This window comes from Hermetia illucens, chromosome 3 (genome assembly GCF_905115235.1).
Source record: "Hermetia illucens chromosome 3, iHerIll2.2.curated.20191125, whole genome shotgun sequence".
Lineage (NCBI taxonomy): Eukaryota > Metazoa > Arthropoda > Insecta > Diptera > Stratiomyidae > Hermetia > Hermetia illucens.
In genome coordinates this window covers 167,197,861-167,218,214 of record NC_051851.1, presented here as the reverse complement: position 1 = coordinate 167,218,214, position 20,354 = coordinate 167,197,861, and the positions used below count along the sequence as shown (strand labels likewise).

Below are 20,354 nucleotides of genomic sequence, written 5' to 3'. Positions count from 1 at the left end.
CTTCACGAGAAACTTTGCTATGGACTTTCCAACCAGGCACAGTGGAAAACCGGCGGCGTGTTGCAATATACTTCACCGATGGATCAATGGTGGTCTGTGAAGTCGATGCGGAGGTTTTCTCGAATACACACAGTGTCAAGGGTGGAATCTACTCGCACTACTTAGCAACCGCGCGCCTTCAATGGCGAAGGCCTACCACCTGTGCCAGGTCCAGGAGGGGTTGGTGCATTTCCTCTGCGATCGCCCAGCTCTCGTTAGAATCAGGCTACGGACGCAGGGTAAACCAATCTTTGGGGACCTGAAACAGATTTCTAGCTACAGGGTGGGAGAGTTGCCTTCCTTCGTGAATACTAAGGGCTAGCTCTGAAGACCTGAGCTGGCTGGACTCTGCCTCCCTGCTCTCCGACCAACAATCACGGTCTTGGTATCAAAACCGCACACCACAGCGCTCCTCAAAGCGGCCACTGATATCTACCTACCCTACACCAAACAAAAAAGGAGAAGTTAGGAGATCAAGCAGTGGTGCCAATATCAAAATTTACCTACTGGGAAGACCGCAACCAACAAAGATCCCGGCTCAAAAGGCAGGGATGAGCAAGGATACGTCTGAGGTCAGGATATCAGACGTCAGGAAGGAGACAGGCCTCAGTCGCCCGGGTGAAAAATTGTATCGGCGTTATCTGAGAGAAGGCCTAAAACCAGAACAAACACTTAAGAAGCTGAGTGAAATTATGCGATGTTTCCAACGATTAATTAATTGAAATAATAATAATAATAAGAAGAAGAAGAGAAACTTGTTAGCACTGATGAAGGGAACATGTGGTTCCCGAAATATCGGTATTTGCAAGAATAAATATCCACACCAACGAAAAAGAAACAACAAGTTTTTATTATTTCACTTAAGAAGCCTCAGGCCAGATATAAGCCTTCAGTATCAAAGCCAAGAAAGCCGGGACAGCGGAAATCAGCCTGCAAGAGGGAAATGCTCCCAAGAAACCTAAATCCGAGCCCAAGAAAGGGGAAATTTCAAGGCAATCACTTGACTCGCACTACACTGTCCAAAGTATTCCCGGAGAAAATACTTACTCGTGAAGAGCAAGAAATAATTGAGGGCTTTATCGTAATGGAGAGCAGCTTATGTTTACCGGCATACGTTTTCGACTATGTCACGATGGAGGACACAGCGGAGTGATTTAAGACTGAAGTTCATAAACTCCCAGGATGGAAGGGAAAGGAACTATCGACATGTGCTGGGGATGACATATCAGTCCCACCCATGGTGACGGTTTAACTTCCCAAAGACGCAGCGATTTAGAAAAGGACGCCTCCTAACTATTCAAAATATGCATCTTCACATACGATTATGGGGAGTTTTTAGAAGCAAGGAGGAAGAAAAAGGCGAACTCCTCATGATCGGGGTAGATTACCGAGCCCTGGAGGTAATTAAACGTCGTAACTCGGCATCAATTACAGATTTGGTAGCATACCTGTGCACGAGTCCAGGCAGAAACAAAGGAAGGATACTTCGGAGAATACACTGGGTGGAAATCCTATCGCGATCCCTGAAGGCTGGAAGAGCAGGACCGAACAGGGAGGTGAACCTGCTGTCCACATGAGAGGAAAAGTTGAACAACCTTGACCTAGACCTTCTAGGGCTCAAGTCGGACTGCGAAACACAAGAAAGTGCCATATCGAAGGATACTCTGACATTGAAGAAAAGCTCCAAGCACTAAAGGAGCCGATGACCAGCACTAAAATAGCCCAGGGAAACCCCCACCATGCAAAAGCTGCATCTGCAATAATTATAAGGGCAAGTTCTAAGGATAACATTAGAATCCTAGGGCTGGACCCCTGGAACGCTTCCTATGAGTGTGCTAAAACTCGACACGCCAGAAGAGTCGTGCCTGGTCGGTTATGCAGATAATGTCGTGGAGCGTGTTGCACTATCGAGAAAGCATAAAGCAGACTTGACATATTGATACGACGGGTAAGCGGATGGATGACAGCCCATGGTATCAATCTTGCCCTGGAAAAAAACCGAAGTAGTCATCCTGACTAAAAGGAAAATACAAATCCAGGGTAACATATCAATGCACGAGCCGATAATCAAGTCAAAACCAACGGTTAAGTACCTTGGACTGACGCCCGAACTAAAGGTGAACTTTTTCGAACAAATCCTGTCCGATTTGTTGCAGGAGATTCGGCCTTTAACCGGCTAATGCATGCGGCGTCTCCTAATGAGTTCAATGTAATATGTTCCCCTCTACGGCGCAGGGGTGTGGGCTCTTGACAAGGAAGTATATAGTAAGCGCCTTGCGCAAGTATAAAGATGGAGAGTTTTGCGGGTGGCGCCTGCGTATCGCACTTCCAGGCTAGCTCTCTGACGATGGGAAGATGTTTAGTTGGTACCGTTGCGGAAATCCAAAATTCTGCGTATAAACCCATTCGCCTTACCTAAAACTCGTCAAGATTAAGAACTAATTTCTCTAAATCAGTAGAAAGTAGACGATTCCCATCGTTGGGTCTCTAGATGCTAAGTTGAGTCGAAGACGTAAGACCTTCGGTTCTACTTATCTTGAGGTCGTTCGTGAGCAGACCAAAATTGCAGTACTGTAATTTATTCTATACTATCGGTCGAATGGTAGGTTTCTATTGTCTTTCTACAGTGAACCCTACTGAAACATTTGACCTATATCCCTAGAAACTTCGTTGTTTCCAACCGGAAATCTTTAAACAGATTGAAACCATTCTAAAGAGCAAACTTCTTAAATTATAAGCTTTTAAGACACTTACTCAAATCTTGAGGTACCAAGTACTAACTTTTGGCAAATCTCTCCAAATCAAAGCCCTTCAGATGTAACCCTTGATAATCCGGATTTTGGTCCGAACCCTCCTTTCTTCCCTCGAATTAGCCATCGGAAGTGGGAAAAGGAAAGGCATTAAATAGGCACAGTGTCTTCCGAGATCCTCTAGTTTTTGCACTATTATTTCAGGACTTACGTATAATCGTTTTATGGTTCCAGTCTCCTGAAGGGCCATTCACTCTGTTGTCTTATTCCTCTCCTAAAGCCTCTCATTTTAACTATCTTTTTTTCCAGCTACCTTACCATCATTCATTTCTAAGTAACGACCTAAATAGGTTTTCCTTTAATAACAACGCCTACTAGTTGAACCTCTCCATCGCACGCATTCCAAACTCCACTGATTTCATGTCACGGTCGACATTAAATATTCAAGGCCCTGTTGCTTCGGTATCCAAGGAAAAACCAACCTGCCTCGAACCCCCGAGTGTATGATCCGTTCAAATGCTCTTTTAATTGTATGGATTTCTACTTGTTTACTTAATTGTAATAATATCTCGTTGTGCTTGCTAAACAATGGCTTCATCTTACGAAATAGCCTACACGAAAGCCATTACTCAAGACCATCTTTTTGCCACCACTCGCAGTTACCGCACAAAGGAAAAAAGTGCGAATACCAGATCAATGGAAGCAAGACTTCGTCAGAACCGGGGTCGAAATAATCGGCTCGATGAAACCTCATTTCGATTGCCCCCCAGCCCCAGTAACCGTACGCCTGTGCGCTGCCAAGCAAATATTTATATTTAAATATATTTCCACAGAATTTCATGTTTTCCAGGAGTCAATAAATCAATTCAATTGTGCTGGAAGCTAGTTAAGAGTCTTCGGAAAGTTTGTCGGTACGGCACAAAGTGGAGCACGGGCACTACCCGCACGCTCCGTCTTGGTTGCAATGAGTGCCTCCAACTCTGCCTGAAAATGAAACATGTACTTGGGATTTTCATATTTCTCATTTCGCATTTTATGTGAGTCAGAGATATCATTTCAACGGCTCGGAAAATGGAAGCCATGTGCCTGGCGGTACGTTTCGTAGAGTCAATTTTCAAGCAGAATGCACAACTTGATTGAATCAATTTCACTTGTTAAATGAGTTAAGTTTGTTGAGTGATATGACGACCCGGCTCGTTGTTAGTCGTTTTCATTAGGGGCCTTGGCATCAGGCTGTAAGTGAAGTTTGCCAGAATGTTGTACTTTGAAATTATAGTTCTACGAAATGGGGGATGGATATCTGTTGAATTTCGGAGCTGACGCTAGTTTGCCATGATAGCAGTCAGTGCCTATTAGACGATTTCATCACACTTAATTATCTGACGGGGAAACTCGAAACTGTTGATTTCACGCTTGGCAAGTTCAAATCGTGTTTCCAGTAATTGAACAGCGGAAAAGCATTTTCATTGCTTTCTTATCATTTCGATTTTCCATGCCATACTCACATAAACTGAAGAAAACTCAGCTACAAAAAACGGGTTGGAACAGCTTGTAAAAGCGCCCAGTTCTGAGCCACTTTAACTTTAAAGCCTCCAAGAGCCCTCCCAAAACCATGTGAAATCTTACATTCATTCGATGGGAAAGTCCGCAATCCATGCGACATATTAAGTAAGGCATGCAGATGGCTCCAAATAAGAATATATCAATGCCAGTGTCGACAAGCCTTATTCGTAATCTTATCTTTTTCAGAAAAACAAACAAAAGTTGTCACGCAACATCGCATCTGATTGTGATGCAAACATCATTCACAAAAGTAAAATATTGCGATAGCCACCTCCTGGCACGGATGATACAACAAATCTGCAAAAGACAAATGGACTCTTATCAAAAGCATCGAGATCTATTCATTGAATTTTTTAGATAGATACAAGTGGGTGCCATAGTGGAATGGAAGAGACCGCTGCAAGCGATAGTGCGTGGTATATTCTTGTTCGCAATTAATTCAGAAAATATCTCTTAGCACTCCGCAAACAACCACCCACGATTCCTCTTGCTATTTGGGAATCTGAAATCAGAAAGTTGTGCGCAGAGTTCCATATACCAACTGGGGATATAGCTCAGTGGTAGAGCATTCGACTGCAGATCGAGAGGTCCCCGGTTCAAACCCGGGTGTCCCCTTGAAGTTAATTCTTTTTGGAACACAAATTTGGCTTTTGAAAGCATACAGCATGAAAGATCTCCCAAAATGTTGTAAAAATCTCAAGCAGGAACTTTCTTCAAAAAGATTCGAATTTCCTCTATTTTAGTCAGATTTCAATATTTGGTAGCCTGACCCATTTTTTCCCACCCCCATTCAAAGAAAACTTAATTAAAATCGATCAAGACAAATGGCAAGCATATTCGACCGTGTTCCTACCTAACAAAGGCCTTAAATTGGGATGGAAAACACGAAACTCGAAGATCTTTTACATATTATATAAGAATACCATGCAAAGTAGGCTCCATCTTCAGCTAAAATCTCCACCCATCTATCAGAGAACATACGGATTCCCTGTCTGAACACTTCTTCTTCTTCTTCTTTTCAGGCGATCCATTGAGGAAGCCAATTTTCGATATCTTCACCAAAACTTAACCCCTGGTCTAGAAGGGCTAACGTCATCCACCAAAGCAAGTGTCAATCGAAAGAACCATATCTGGAAAATACACTGAGTAGGAAAGGACTTCCAGTGTTGTATGCCCCAAGCAAGTTTGAACAACAGAAACCAAATGAGGTCTGGCGTTGTAATGTTGAAAAATTCATCTTTTGTGCCTGTTCGCCCAATCTGGACCATTTTCTTGAAAAGACATCGCCAGTAATACGTTCACCTGTTTCCTGTAACTCATAATACCCCACATCCTTGTTATCCTACCAGATATATGACATAACCTTGCCAAAATGAGAGTGAAAATCTCGGTTTGACTACCATGGACCTGGTTTCCCCGCTCAACCCATACTTTTTTGGGTTTAGGATTCTCGAAAGAACTCCATTTTTCATCTCCAGCAAATAATCCATGCGGAAACCCCTTCCTTTATTGCCGTTGAAGAGGCATTTCACAAATGGGTTTTTGGAAGTTCGATGTCTCCATCTTTTAATTCATGTGGAACTCAGTAACTACCTTTTTGAATCATTCTCATTACTTTTAAATGTTTGACAGCAGTTGATCAGCCAACTTTTAATGCACGAGCCGTGCCTATGTTTGGCAAGGATCTTCATCAAGTAGTGATTCCAATTATTCATCTCTAAACTTTTTAGTGTTCCCGGACTTTCTGCGACTTCAACATCATAAACACTTTCTTTGAGTTGTCTAATCCATTTTCTGAACGTAGTTGACAGAGCCCTAACCTCTCACAACCAATTCAGATCTGGTACTGGTCAGTCAGAGATAATGACGATTTTAGGCTATAGTTGTACACCTACGGGCTATCGCTCACGGTTGCCTGAAATCCCTTGAACACCTCCACGACTTCTCGGACGTTCACCCTCTCTGCTCTCTGTCGATCAAGGTTCCGAGGTGTTGCTTGATGGGCTCCGGGATTATTTTAGCTATTATATCTGCGAAGGCAGGCAACACGCAGAGACCCTTCCAATTGTCACACTCTAAGTGGGACCCCTTCTTTGGGACCCCGACGATTATCCCCATCTTCCGCTCTCTGGGAAAGGTCTCGGATTCCCAAGATTTCAGTACGAGCGAAAGCAGAGATTTGCAGTAACTGTAGGTACAGCGATAAACATCTCTGCGGGGAGACCGTGAAGGCCAGCGGCTTTATAATCCGTTTGAGTGCATTGATGACCGCAATTATTTCCGCTTGGAGGAACAGTCCGTATTTGCGTGCTACGGTGCCTAGTCTTTTCGTCCACAAGAGGAGGAACTTCACCGGATGGGATACGGTTAAGAACCATGGTGAAGTTTTCTTTCCACCTCTTCAGTTGTTCATTATCGTGGATGGGAAATCGACCGTTGACGCCTTTAACATGACCATCGAAACATTTGCGACCACATGCAAGCTCCTTCCTGATACGGTATACAATTCTGAAATCATTGCGCTTCCCTCACCAACCAAATACCAAATTCTCTCTTGTTACGGCGTACACTACGCTGAGCTTCTCAGGAGTTCGCTCGGTATCGGAGTTCGAGCGCGTCACGTTCGCTATCACTCGTTGCTGTGAAACCCCTTCCATTCACCGATCCGCTTCGACGATTCCGCAGTCATCCAGATCTTATGATGCCAAGATCACAATGTCACCTTTAGGAAGCTTCCCCTGAACTGCTTTTAATTGCTCGTAGAAAGCATCCTTCTCAACTATATCGGAAGTTTCCGTTGGTGCGTAATGATCCTTAACCAGAACCGGAATCTTGCAGTTAGAAGTCTGTCATAAACCTACTACCAGATCAAGAGCCTTCCGACAGCCATCTTAAGCAACCCGACACGAGATTCGTGTCTGGCCTTAATATCCTACCCTGTTTAGCGGCACCAGTAATTTATCAAAAGTTCCACAGGAGTGGAGACAGATCCCCCCCCTTTTGCCCGGTCAACCTAGCAGTATAAAATCTAGTGTTTCTTTGCTACGTATTTCCTGCACCCTGATTGAGTTGAGTTTAACGGAGACCTGCATCAACGGTGGCTATTTGAAATATGATAACTTAAAACGTATTATACCTTCAAACTTCTGTCAAAACACAAAAAAAACCTTGAAAACTGGAGGTATTTTACAACTAATATTTGGAGAATTTTATGTTTGGAAGGCAATCTGTACAGCCCGAAAGTAGCTCACCTCTAAGGCCTTTGTATTATTCGCCGATATTTTGAACACTTTTACGACCCACTCTAAGAGGTTGAGACAACTTCTCTTCTTACGCTCAAGCTAAGCAATTCAGGAGAACTCAATTTACAGACATGTTATCTTTACCACTTGAATTTCCGACCACACTACTTCCAGAGCAGAGGTAAAGCCACATCTAGAGTTGCATCTGCCCTGGACAGAACTGTAGTTAATTTTTCTTAGAAAAAAAGGAGTTAGATAACAGTCAAAAAGATTCAGAATTGACTATAGTGAATTATGAGGGCAGAGCTATCCTTAGTCAGCATTTAAGAACAGATCCGCTGGAAGGTACTTTTGAAACGCGCTTGCATGGTTCTGAGAGGCCAGACAGGGGACCGTGGGAGGATCCTTTTGAGTATTTGAATTTCCCTCACGTCAAGTACAAAATTTCAAGTCTCCTAAATAGAGAAAGCCTTGAGATCACATCAGGACGAATCTGAAATCTACGAGTTTGGAAAAACCGCGATTTTGGGGGTCCTCAAAAATCTACATATACATGGTATGCAGCGGGACAATGGTTATATATGTCAAAATACCGGCGAAAGCGCCCCTCAATCTGATGGCGTGGATGTCGATATTATGGTTCGATTGATACTCCAGACGAAAAAGGAATACCAAAGATTTAAGTTAGCAGTAGGTGAACGCCTCAAGGTCTATGGACAACAGCAAACCAATCGTACCCCCATAAGACAGAACTGATGGCAAAAATAATTTCGCGTAGATGAACCGATCAACCTACCTAGGGTTTCTACTAAATAAGGGCGGCAATAAATCGCAGCTACTCATAAGGTGTTCTATGGCATCCTCCCTATTATGATGGAATGACGGATCGGTTTTTATGACCCCATACTGCACCAGCATCTTCTTTCAATGAGCAAGTCATGTAGATAGAACGAATCTCCAAACCGACTACGGCAAAAGCCATGGAAAAGTTGAGAAAACTCAGAGAGCAAAGTTTCAAAGGTTTTCAAAGTGGAGGATACGGTGGTTACAGTGAGGAGGCGATGTTTCGTGAAAGGCTGACTAGATATTGGTTGTAGTGCAATCGCTCCGTAAAATACCCGGCTTTTGGGGTTACAGAACGAGCTACTGTTGGAAGCAAGGACGGGAAAAAGGGAGATATTCTCCAGTGTGCCCCCCGCCCAGCCAAGACGTCGCAATAATTGCGCTACCATTGCACTTATTAGTATTATCAAATTAGCTCCACTTTGAGACACTATCACTTATCAATGGAGTGACCGCTTCGAAAGGATCTTTTCCTCCTGCATACCCTCCCCAAATTCAAACTTTACCATAACGACGTGAGCGAAAGTCTGCAGACATTTTTTAACGGGGTTGGTTTACCATGATGATATCAAAAACTGTCTTTGAAACTCCATAACTTTTCAAAGGGGAGTAATCATCACGAATTTTCAAGGGTTTGCAAAAGGTGGAAGCCATGAGGCAACTTCTCGGTGAAGAGTGAATCGTGAGTGACCAGTACACGTTACGGCACACTGCGAGTTCCGAAACAGTCTACAACTCTCTACCGACGTCGATGGGGTGATATCAGTCTGGCTCTACAAAGGTGGTAGGTTAGCGTGTATCAGAAGCCAACTCCTTCGGAACCCCATAGCAAAGTAGTGTGTATTGAATCGGTATTAATGGACAATGATACCCCGACCGATTGCTGATCCAACGGAGAATTCTAGAATCACTTGAGACCACAGGGTACACCCGTTGCTAACTATTTCGGTGCTTCCCTGCACACGGAGAACGAAAACACCAACACTGAGGAGACGGTAGAAAAGGAGAATTCACTGACTTCATTTGAGAACTGTATGAAAACACGCCACTCACGGGGGAGTCCAGCGAAGGAGGTATCAATGGCGAAAACATCCAACAAGGCTCCAGGAGCACAAGGCAAGATACAGAGGAAGTCTCGTAAAATGCTGCGGCTACATATTGTGCATTGTTCCGGTTCCGGAAAAAGGTTTAGCGGATTGAGTGAAAACCCAGCGAATTGCTATTCCCAGAACTTAAGTAAAAAGGCCTGTAAAAAAATGTACAATAGCTGTAAACCGCATATAGTGTGCGCTCTTCCCGCAGAGAGCAGTGGACTGCAGGATAGACTGATGCAAAATACAGCCTTCTGAGAGTCAACCTGTCTCTCTCTGGGGTTGATATGTGCCTCTCCAGGAACCAAGCTTCTCCCACACCCGGTATGAGGTGACCATATTATCAACAAAATGCTACCCCCCGCCCCTCCGGAACTTCAAATAAGTAAACCAGTAATAAAGAAAAATAATAAAAAACCGACCAACAAATAAGCAGGACACCATACAGCACACAAACTGGTCGATCAGGCGGAGGTACATCTCCGTAACGCTGAGAGCCAAGTGACCACAACCAAGAAAAGAGAAGCTGTTAAGTCAAGCAATAGAGCCAAAGTCAAGATTTGCCAACTGCGAAGACCACAACATTCACTCGTGAGGAATAGAAAATAATTGAAGACTTCATCGGTATGGAGATGTGTAAGGGATGGAATAAGGAGCTCGTGTTCATCGGCATACGCTATCGACCAAGTCTTATACTGGTGCACTGGGCGACGGAGGACCCGGCAGATTAGCTCAGGACCATAGTCCCAATATATGTCATACCAGGGGCACACATGGTGATATTCTACCTTCCCAAAACCGCAGCGATAGATACAAGGAAGCTTCATCATTCAAAACATCGATCTCCCCACATTATGGAGAGTTTTCAGAAGCAAGGAGGAGGACAAAGGCAAACTCCTCATGATCAGGGCGGACGATCGATCCCTGGAGGCAGTTAAACGTCATAACTGCCTCATCAACTACAGGTTTAATAGCATATCTGTGCTTGTGCACAAGGAGACACCAAGGAAGGATACTTGGGAGGACACATTGGATGGAAAGCCTAGAAGGAATCGTGGAGGCCATGGAGGCGGAAAGGGCAGAATCGAACAAAGAAGTAGACCTGCTGCCCAGAAGTGGAGAAACTGAACGAAATTGAGCTTCTAGGCCTCAAGTCGCACAGTTAAGGAATAGGCGAACAATATGCCGACATTTGAGAAGCGCTCCAAGCACTAGCCGAGCCAATGACCAACACTAAAATAGCCCAGGTAAACCCAACCCAACACCATACAAAAAGCAGCTCTGCAGATATTTCATAGTTAGTTACAAGGGTAACATTGGAATAGTACTAATTACTATGGAAGACATATGCCGGAAAGCCATAGGGGCTTTGATGACTTGCAGGTCCATAGCAAGGAAAAAAATGGGGATACACTCGAAAATGCTGCATTGGATATACACTGTAATAGTAAGGCCAATGATTCTCCATGAGGCGTCAAACTTGGCAGACAGAACGAAACTCAGCACAACAGAAAGGGAGTTACACAAACTCCAAAGACTAACTTGCGTGTGCGAATTTGACCAAGGGCATCCCTAGATGTAGTTCTGTAATTGATTCCTCTCCATCCGCACATACAGATGCAGGTAAGGGTCAATTTTCAGAATGTCTGGAAGTACCAGTCTGGCGAGGAGAGGATAACATGAAACCAAGGTTTCTTTTGATAAGACGTTTCAAACACGTTAGGGCAAACTGGGAGAGCATGAGACTGACATACAACTTAGACCAGCAACTGATTACCTGATACACTGTCGGAATCATTATAATAGAAAGATCAGGTGCCGAGCTTCGCATGGCATAACAGACCAATAAGGTCTGGATACTCTGGATTCCAAATCACGTTGGGTTAGAAGGCAATGAAGTAGCGGACGACCTGACCAGGAAAGGAGCAGTGACGCCGCTATACAAACCAAAGGCATTCTGTGGAGTCGAAAAAGAGTTCATGGCTACTACGCTAAAAAACGGAGCGAAACGAGTGAAGGAACTGTACTCTTAGGGGTATACGAACCAAAGCGCTCAAAAGATTGTTTAAACCTCACCAAGAAGTATCTCCCGATCATAGTGAGAATACTCACTATTTACTACAGACTAAACTATCACCTGGGCAAGCTAGGGATATCTACGGACACTGTCTGTACATTCGATAGGAGGAGCGATGAAATCTCCACACATGTTCTGAGACAGTGTCCGGCACTTGTGCAAAGTAAGTTCAGGTACCTGCGGGTGGAGGGAGATCAGGAAGGTCATTCAACGTTCCCTACCCAACAAAATAAAAGTACGCTCTTCCTCATCCAACCTTTGCCCAATTAATACAAAAAATAGAGTATTACCTTCACGTAAACAGCCTTAATTTCTGAATTATTGATCCTTTTAAGAAACCGATTTCAATTCTCTTAAACTTTCTGGCAATTTCCATATTCTGTGGAAACAAACGTTGCTTAGAATTTTTCCCCAACTTACCAAGCCATTAAACCAACAAACTAACATACCATTTTGAAATCCAATTAAAATTCATTATATGTATCGACTTTGCGTTTTTTTCCATGCTTATCGGGACCGGTCATGTCACGTCCACATTTACTTATCAGGAGTTTCCCAGAAAAACCAAAATCAAGAAAAAACCGATAAACAACTTGCCACCTCCGCCGCCGCCGCCGCCGCTTTCCGATTTCATGATGCATTGAAATTAAATTAACTCATGACCATTTGCTTTCCAATTTCATGTCAGCTCCTTATCGCTTCCAGGGGGCGAAGATTTGCAACAAAATGACGTGCACCCTCTGGCCAATTGTTGGAAACATCAAATATAAATTAACCTTTTGTTATCATCGTTCCCCAATCTAAATTGATCTAATTGATAGTCCATCAATTCTGGAGAAGTGCCTCCATTAGGTGGTCGGAATGTCTGGGCTTCTGTTTAAAATGTTGCCTTGATGAATTCACTTCGGGGAAGTGTTCGATGGAAGGCTCGGGGAGGAATTGGAGGAGCTGTTCGATGACGAATTAATAACGCAATCTGTCCGTGGAGCTGGCAGACAGTCGTCATCCATTGCATGAGGCAAGTTCATCATCTTTCAGGCAAGTGCCAGTGTCCAGTCCAGACTTTCTTTGTTAAGTTTCTGTAATTACCCAAGACAGTGAGTTGCTGACTTAAAAATCTGTAAATAATCCATAACTGCAGACCAGACAGATGTTTCCAACTGATACCCTCCGACCTAGCTCCCCTTTCTCTTCCAATGAAATATTATTCACTAGAATCAGCGTTTATTTATGAACCACAAGAAAAAGAAATCGAAAAAATTTTGAGGTCATCATCAAAGCCTTTCGTCTCAGCACTCCGCCATGAGTTGGCAGCTTAGTCACTGGTCCATTTGTTCGTTAGCCACCACCTTCTCGGCCACCACCTCCTTGCTTAGCTGCCTTTGCCACTTGCTTACTTCTTCAATTAGTCTCGGTACGCAATACAACAAGGAACAATGAACAGAAAAACAATCTGAAACCTGTTTTCGCCTCAGATACATTCGCTACAAAGTGAGTACAAGACCGTACTCCAGCCGTGCAGTTGAAGACCTTTAGAATTTCCGGTTAGTTGATTACCAGCGCAAACGTTGAAGGAGTTAAACAAGTTAATGGAATTGTGTTGTTGGAACGATGCCTGGCTGGTTAACGAGAAACACATTCTATAGATTTTCAGATACATTCGAGTATGATCAGAATTAATAAATACAAAAGTGGGATCGGAGTAGTCACACATGTGAGACACTCGTCGGCGGATTGTTCCAAGTCATGCGTTGGCTGATTCGTGGCTGAGTCGCCTGTGTTAGAAGCTCAACGCTTGAATACCCTCCAGCTCATCACTAAATTATCGCCAGTTGACTCCGCAGCCTGCTCGGGGTCAATCACATCTTGGGCTTGGGACGTACACCAGCCAACACTAGAGGAGAACATAAACATTGTCTCCAACCACACATCGCACATCCAATTAGTATGGCCGGATTTAGATTCACTCTATGCATGCAAATTGATCGTTGCTTGATAATTTTCTTTATACTCTGGGTTAACAACCGGCTCACGAAAGTGGCAACATATTGGCGCTTGGATATCTAGTCTAGGTCGCAATTTATTCAACATTCTAGAACGGAATTAATTCAAATATGAATCGTGAAAGAATCCATGAAGGACAACGGAATGGCGTGGGAATACACTCTTTTTGCACAAAGAGAGGTGATTGAAGAATATAGATGGAATGGAACAGTTGAGAGCTTTGGTTAGACAGTTTTTTTCCTTTGAAGTAAAGTCCTAATTTTATTTATAGCAAGGAGGACCTATCTAATAAAAAACAATAAGCTGTGAAGGGTTTTAAAGATTCCTACAGAGGCAACATCCCTGTCTTGTTGTCTTGTCAAAACTTTGAGGAAGATCACTAAAAAACACCAAAAGCAACTGACAGTACCTCCCCCTCCTCCACCCAAACTAGAAGAAATCAAGGATGCCTTATAAGTTCTAAGAAATAACAAAGCGCCAGGGGTAGATTGAATTCCAGGGGGGTCCCTAGAAACAGGAATAGTGGTATTTAGAATAGTATTCCATGAGAACCTCAACCTGCAAATAAACGGATCTGGGTGCCTCAGACACCGAGGCCCCACCGAACACAGCTTCCATCTTCTCTTTGACAGCGAGCATCACTACGAAGCGACGCACAGACGTCCCGGAACTTCGAAATTTACCGACTCGAGCAACCCGCCGGTAGTAAAAGATAAAAATAGAATTAGCTTTCTCCCTCCAATTTTTCCGTATGGTTTGACTGCCAGGGCACTTAGTCTTGTTATCAACAATATCGACAAAACAGACAAATTTGAGATATCCAACCTACCAGCCCACAGGCGCAAAGTCCGACTCAATAACCCCAATACCCAAAAGAAACTCTTCCACCTAATCAAAATCACTAAACTTGAAGGGTCATTCCCTACCTTTAAGGAAGAGAGGAAGCCAACGCCCACTCTAAAAGGAATCTCCCCTCATTAGTTCACTCCCGAAAACGTGATTTTGGAAGGGGTTAACACAGGTTACGCCGAACCGCGTATCAAGGCTTTCCACCCCGTGGTCACGGGCCAACGACATCAACTTAAGCCTCTTTCGCATGACTCTCAATTCTAAGACAGATGCCACCATAGTCACTAAACAAAATACCCTAATTCATCAGCTGGGAGAAACCCAGAAAAGGGGATGTCAGCCAATGTTTTAACTGCTAACAATTTGGCCACGTTTCCTCAAACTACGGATCCGACCCCAGCTGTGCCAAGTGCGCGGGTCCATACGCCTCTAAGGGCTGCCTGGTTCGACCGTACAAGACAACGCCGATAGGAGCGAGCGGCATCCCCTAATGGGCAAACAATGGCCAACGGGGTCACCATACCAATTTCTCCAAATTCCCCCATAGGCTGGAATCAACCTAATGAGAGAGAGACAGAACTAAAAGCATCCCGTATTCCCGCTCTATTCTTCAGTTCTTGACTAGACTATCAGCTTAGTCCTCTGCCTCATTCCAAGTAGACTGCCCCTCCCTCTCTCTTTCGCTACAGTGGCCGAGTAAGACCTGAAATCGTCAGCTTCAGCTCAGTCTCCCATTCCCAGGGGCTTCTTCATGGAAGCCAGGTCTCTTTTCAACATGTCATTCTCCTCCCTCTGAAACATAATCTCTGACTTCTACCACAACTGCTCCCGTCTCCCCCTGAAGGCAAACGCGAAACGTACTTACAATTCCTCTTCAAATTGCTAGACAACCAAAATGAAAGTGCTCACACTCCAGACTAATTCGCTCATATCCAAGCAAACGTTTCGCTCTCCATAAGTTCCTCGAGGAAACCGGTCTCAATCTCGCTCTCCGAAACGAAGCCAGACTGGGGAAAGCCCCCAACTTCAAATTAAATATTCCCGGTTACATTACTTTCCGCAATGACGAAGGCAGAGGTACAGTCATGCTAGCCAGATCGGGACTAAGGGCAAATACCATCCCTTCTGCTGCACTGGCATCAAAAACTGCCTGTAAACAGTGATCAGACTTCTTGTTAAGGGCGGAGGCGCCCTCCGAGTCCTAATCGGCTCTCTCTACTTCCCGGGCGGCACAGGTTGCCACCTCAGTTCCATTCTGTCCGAACTTTGGGAAATCGTGGCCAGTTTTGACGCTTTCATCATCATCAACGCGAAGCACGTAGCTTGGGGCGACTCAATTAACAACGTAAATGGAAAAAAGCTTTTCGATTGGTTCCAGTCAAGCTCATTCTTTAACGCGGACATCACTAACGCTGGAGTGCCATCCTTTGCTCGTGAGTCTTTCTTCCTAGACGGCTTTATAATCTCGTCCAATCTCTGAGCATGTGTCACTAGCTGCTCCTCTTTGGCAGCCCACTCCGACCACCGTGCCTTCAATCGTTCTCTGTATCTACAGCAAATTCTCCCTTCCCTCCACAGTCTGCATAAATCCAGATCCTTCAATCTGACAAACTGGGACGATCTTCAACGCGACTTATCCAGTACGCTGGGTCCGTCCCTGGACAAAACACGCTTTCACCCTAATGATTAGCTAGACACTTACATCTATAAATTCAACTCTGCTTTCGAAACTACAATCGCCAAATACGCTCAAGTCAAAGAGTTTTGTTACTACTAAATACGGGTGCCTTTTCCCCTGAACCCTCCTCTTAATCCGCGATAGAAACAAACTCCTGCGCAGGAGGAGAACACCGGCTACAGAACAGATGCAACACTGACTGCCGTCTTTTTTCCGATACCATTAAAAACCGGTCCAGCAAAATCAACGGAGCTATTCGGTCCGAACTGAATGCATCCTACAAGAAACTTCTCAAATCCCTCAAACCTGGCCTACAAGTTTTCGCAATAATTAATCAATTGACTGGAAGGGAAAAATCTTCTTCGCGATAAAAATAGGTAACCTTCAGTTCCACTCCCCCGAGGAAAAAATATCCGCCTGCATCGACTACTTCAACCACTTATTCAGAGCCAAATCGCCCGCGGACCTCATCTGGAACTCAGTGACTGCCACTACTTTGAACCCATTTTCTCCCAGCCCCCCGGGTGATATAGTCAGAATTGGCACGTCTTCCTCCTTCTTCACTTCCCTAGAAGAAGTCGAATTTGCAATCATCCGGTCTAACAATAAAAAAACCATCGGTCCCTGACGGTATCTCCAACTTTGTCCCGCGGAAGTGTACGCCTACCATCAGTGAACGTCTCGCCATCCTCTTCAACAACTGCCTGAACAACGGACACTTCCTAGTATCATGGAAATCAGCACTCCTAATACCTATCCCTAAAAAGGGGGCGTGGGGCGATTTCAAAGATATGAGACCTATCCCTCTTCATTTCAATATTGGAAAAATCTTCGAAAGCCTCCTACTAAGTCACCTCAATAGGCACTATTCCTCCACTTAATCCTCCCCCTCCTTCCACTTAATCAATTCAGCTTCGAATATCTCAAATCCACCGAGCAGTCAATCCTGTACTTGAAAGACCACATCCGCCTTAGACCTTGATAAGGCATTCGATTCAGTTTGGAAAGACCAGCTCAGACCAATTGCCCCGTCCCCATGTTCAGAATCCTTGGAGACGTTATCTCCAACAGAACTTGCCACGTGCGCTTCGATGGACTTGGTGCCATCGACTTACCGGTAAACTCAGGAGTCCCTCAGAAATCATTTTAGGCCAAAAACTTTTTAAAATCTTCCTCCACGATGCTTCGCAGTTCAAGCGGACCCTCAGCCGTCCATTTCCCCAATGACAATGGTCCCTCTGCATCAGGAGGGATCCTTCTCGCTGACGACACCATCCTATATGCGAGTGGGCCCCTCATTAGGCTCCCTCTCTCTCAAACTCCAAACCAATTGGGTCATTGCATATTTCAACCGGTGCGCCCTCATCGTTAATCCTCTTTGAGGTTATTTGCATCAGAAACCCCAGCGGGAAGTGCCACTGTCAGTGTCAGAAAGTAAAAACCTCCATTTACGCATTGCCACATTACACACTCTCTCTCAAGAACAAAGTTACATCCAACTGTCAAATCACATCTTCTATTACTAAAGCTTCTAAGGCCTCAGCTGCCTTAAGAAACCGCCTCTCATCTCGGGCTCTGTTCCCTGCCACAAAATCCCAATTCGACCTATGCTGACCTATGGTTTCCCAGCATGGGCCACCATGTCACGCAACGTAGCAGCAGTTCTCGAACGCTTCGAAAGGACGATACTCATCAAATGCATGGCCAAATACAGAAGGTTGAACCTAAAATTTCACAAAAATTCTCTTCCGTACGACCAACTTCTCCGGGGTTTGTCCCATAATTCCCATCAAACTGTCGCGCGTCTGAAGAAGTGGCTATCCCATCCTAACCTACTCATAAAAAATCTTGCTACGCGTAATGCCTCACTTTTCCTCGTTTTCCAATACGGAGTACTATTTTGTGTTGTTAATCTGTTTATTTAGTTTAAGCATATGCTATGTCAAATGAGCATTAACATTACCACTTTTTCGCTTTAGGTCATTCCAGCCAAGGCAAGCCTTCATCAAAAACCTTTGATGAGAGGAGGAACAGTCGGAGAATAAGACAAAGACGGAGACTAAGACAAAGAAAGATCACTGCATCAACTTTGAACAAGTCCGCAAATTTATCTATCCAAGGAAACGCATAACGAATAACAAATATCGAAGCGACAGCAAAGGAAATCCAATTCAAGAAATCCAAAACCAAACCATACTTGCAAACAGAGTCCATTATTTCATCCTGCCTATACGGAAGAATGGCGGTCAACGGGTAGTATAGGTCCCACAGCGAAACGTGGATTGGTACCCTCGATAGAGCATAAAACCTGGAATATGCCTGCTGAACAAACACCAACAGTTCTACTACCAAACCCTGTCTCCACCTCCACGAGGGGACCGCTAGGAGCTTTTTCTTAACGTAAAGCTGCAAACGAAGAAAGATGACGGGCCAAATTATACCAACTGGTCCTCCAGGTTGAGGGTTAGGTACGGCTGACAACCCTACATGGAAAACCGACCTTAAGAAAGCCACAAAAGGACTCTCGGGCTGGATTGATAACACAACGATGAACCCGGCAACGACAACGGAATTTCTTATGAAAAGTATGGTCCCTGTTCAGGGAAAGCCGATACCCTGTCCCAATATAGGGCTGATTTAACAGCGTTGCAAGAGTTGCGCTGGACAGGGACTGGTTTCCTAGAGAAGAGCCACTACGCCTTACATTATAGCCGCCATCTAGTAAATCATATGCTCGGAGTAGGTTTCCTATTCAGTCAAAAAATTAAGCCTGCTATTATCGGCTTTGAAAACGTAGGCGAACGGCTATGCACTCTGCGCTTGCGAGGCAAATTTAGAAATATAAGCCTATATATAAACAGACTCGGAAAAGGATACCTTCTACGAGGCAATTGAGAAGACTCTTAAAGCCTGTCCCAGATATCATATCAAAATCATAACAGTCAACTAGGGACGGAGCCCGTATTCAGGCCATACGTTGGCTCCCATAGCTTACATAAGGACATCAATGATAGCAGGCTCCGGATTTTTCAATTAGCAGTGTCATACTAAATGGTTGTTGGAAAATGGTCCACAAACAAAAGTGGGCTTCTCCAGACGGGACTACTTTCAGCCAAATATACTGAGCAACCAGGAGCGAGCAATTCATTGGCTTAAAAAGCATAAGTCGGTAGGAACCGATGGAATTACAGCCGAATAAGTTAAATCTAGAGGCGACCAGCTACGCCAAGCGGTTCATCAACTGATGCTCAAGATGTGGGACAGCGAATCACATGGTTGATAGACAACTAAGGATGCCAACAAGTTTCCATCTGAAAATCCAGGGCAGTTCCTTTTTCTGAAGAAGAATTAGTTTCACAACTAAGAGTCTTGACTAAGGAGTCGCATCTTATTTATGATTGTTAACCTGCCTGTCACTTGCTGATAAACCCCGTTTTCTCTTCAACAAACCTAAGCTATGTCTTTTCCTGGAAACCACTTGTTAGAAATACTGAGGAAGTAGGTCCCACTACGTTGGATAGACGACAACATTATCCTTACACTTTGTGTACGTGACCTACCCACTGCCACTTCTGTTTAGCTTGAGTACTCCCTATTGCTGCGAACAATTATCCAATGTTATTTCCCAAACGTGTAAGATGATTCTCCGTATTTCCCAAAAGACATTACTTTTTGTCAAACCAACAATATCAAAGAAGAAAAAATCATTCGGGCGTTTCCGAAGCGGACCAACACTAATAACTCCACCCATCCTCTTGGAATAGGCGAGAGCTTGTGTTGTCGGTTAGTTCTGCAAAGTCACAGCTGTGTTGATGACTCCCGACTTTTCCAGTCATGGGATAAAACTGGTTTGCAGAGAAAATCTTGAGAATACCTTCCTCTCTTCTTATCTGCCCTGATTTATTCATAAGACTTCTTCGCAAAAAATAAGGCTTTCCTATCATGTACATGTTATAATTTCCAGCATTTTAGTTCTCTTTCGTAGCCTTGGAAACCCAGCCTGAAAACTTTAAATATCTCCACAATTTACTTCGCCATTACGACCAACGAAAAGCCATTACACGCGACCAGAGCCACTAACATTCCAAAAGCCAACATCATAAACACAAAAAACATTTCTTTGGATAACAATCGCGCCTTAGTCAAATGGTGCTCAAGGTTTCTCCCCATCTGAGCCAGCTTCGAGTTAAATTGCTGCCTAATCACACTCAATTCGAT

At 44.2% G+C, this 20,354-nt stretch overlaps 1 protein-coding gene and 1 non-coding gene across 4 annotated transcripts in view; one reads left to right on the top strand and one right to left on the bottom strand.

The window, feature by feature from the left end:
• The window catches only part of LOC119650694 (disintegrin and metalloproteinase domain-containing protein 10), a 299,715-nt gene that overhangs the window by 271,011 nt on the left and 8,350 nt on the right, over nucleotides 1–20,354 (bottom strand). The gene's annotated exons all lie outside the window — the stretch shown is intronic.
• On the top strand, nucleotides 4,896–4,967 carry Trnac-gca. Its single transcript has one exon. It is a non-coding gene; the product is annotated as a tRNA-Cys (tRNA).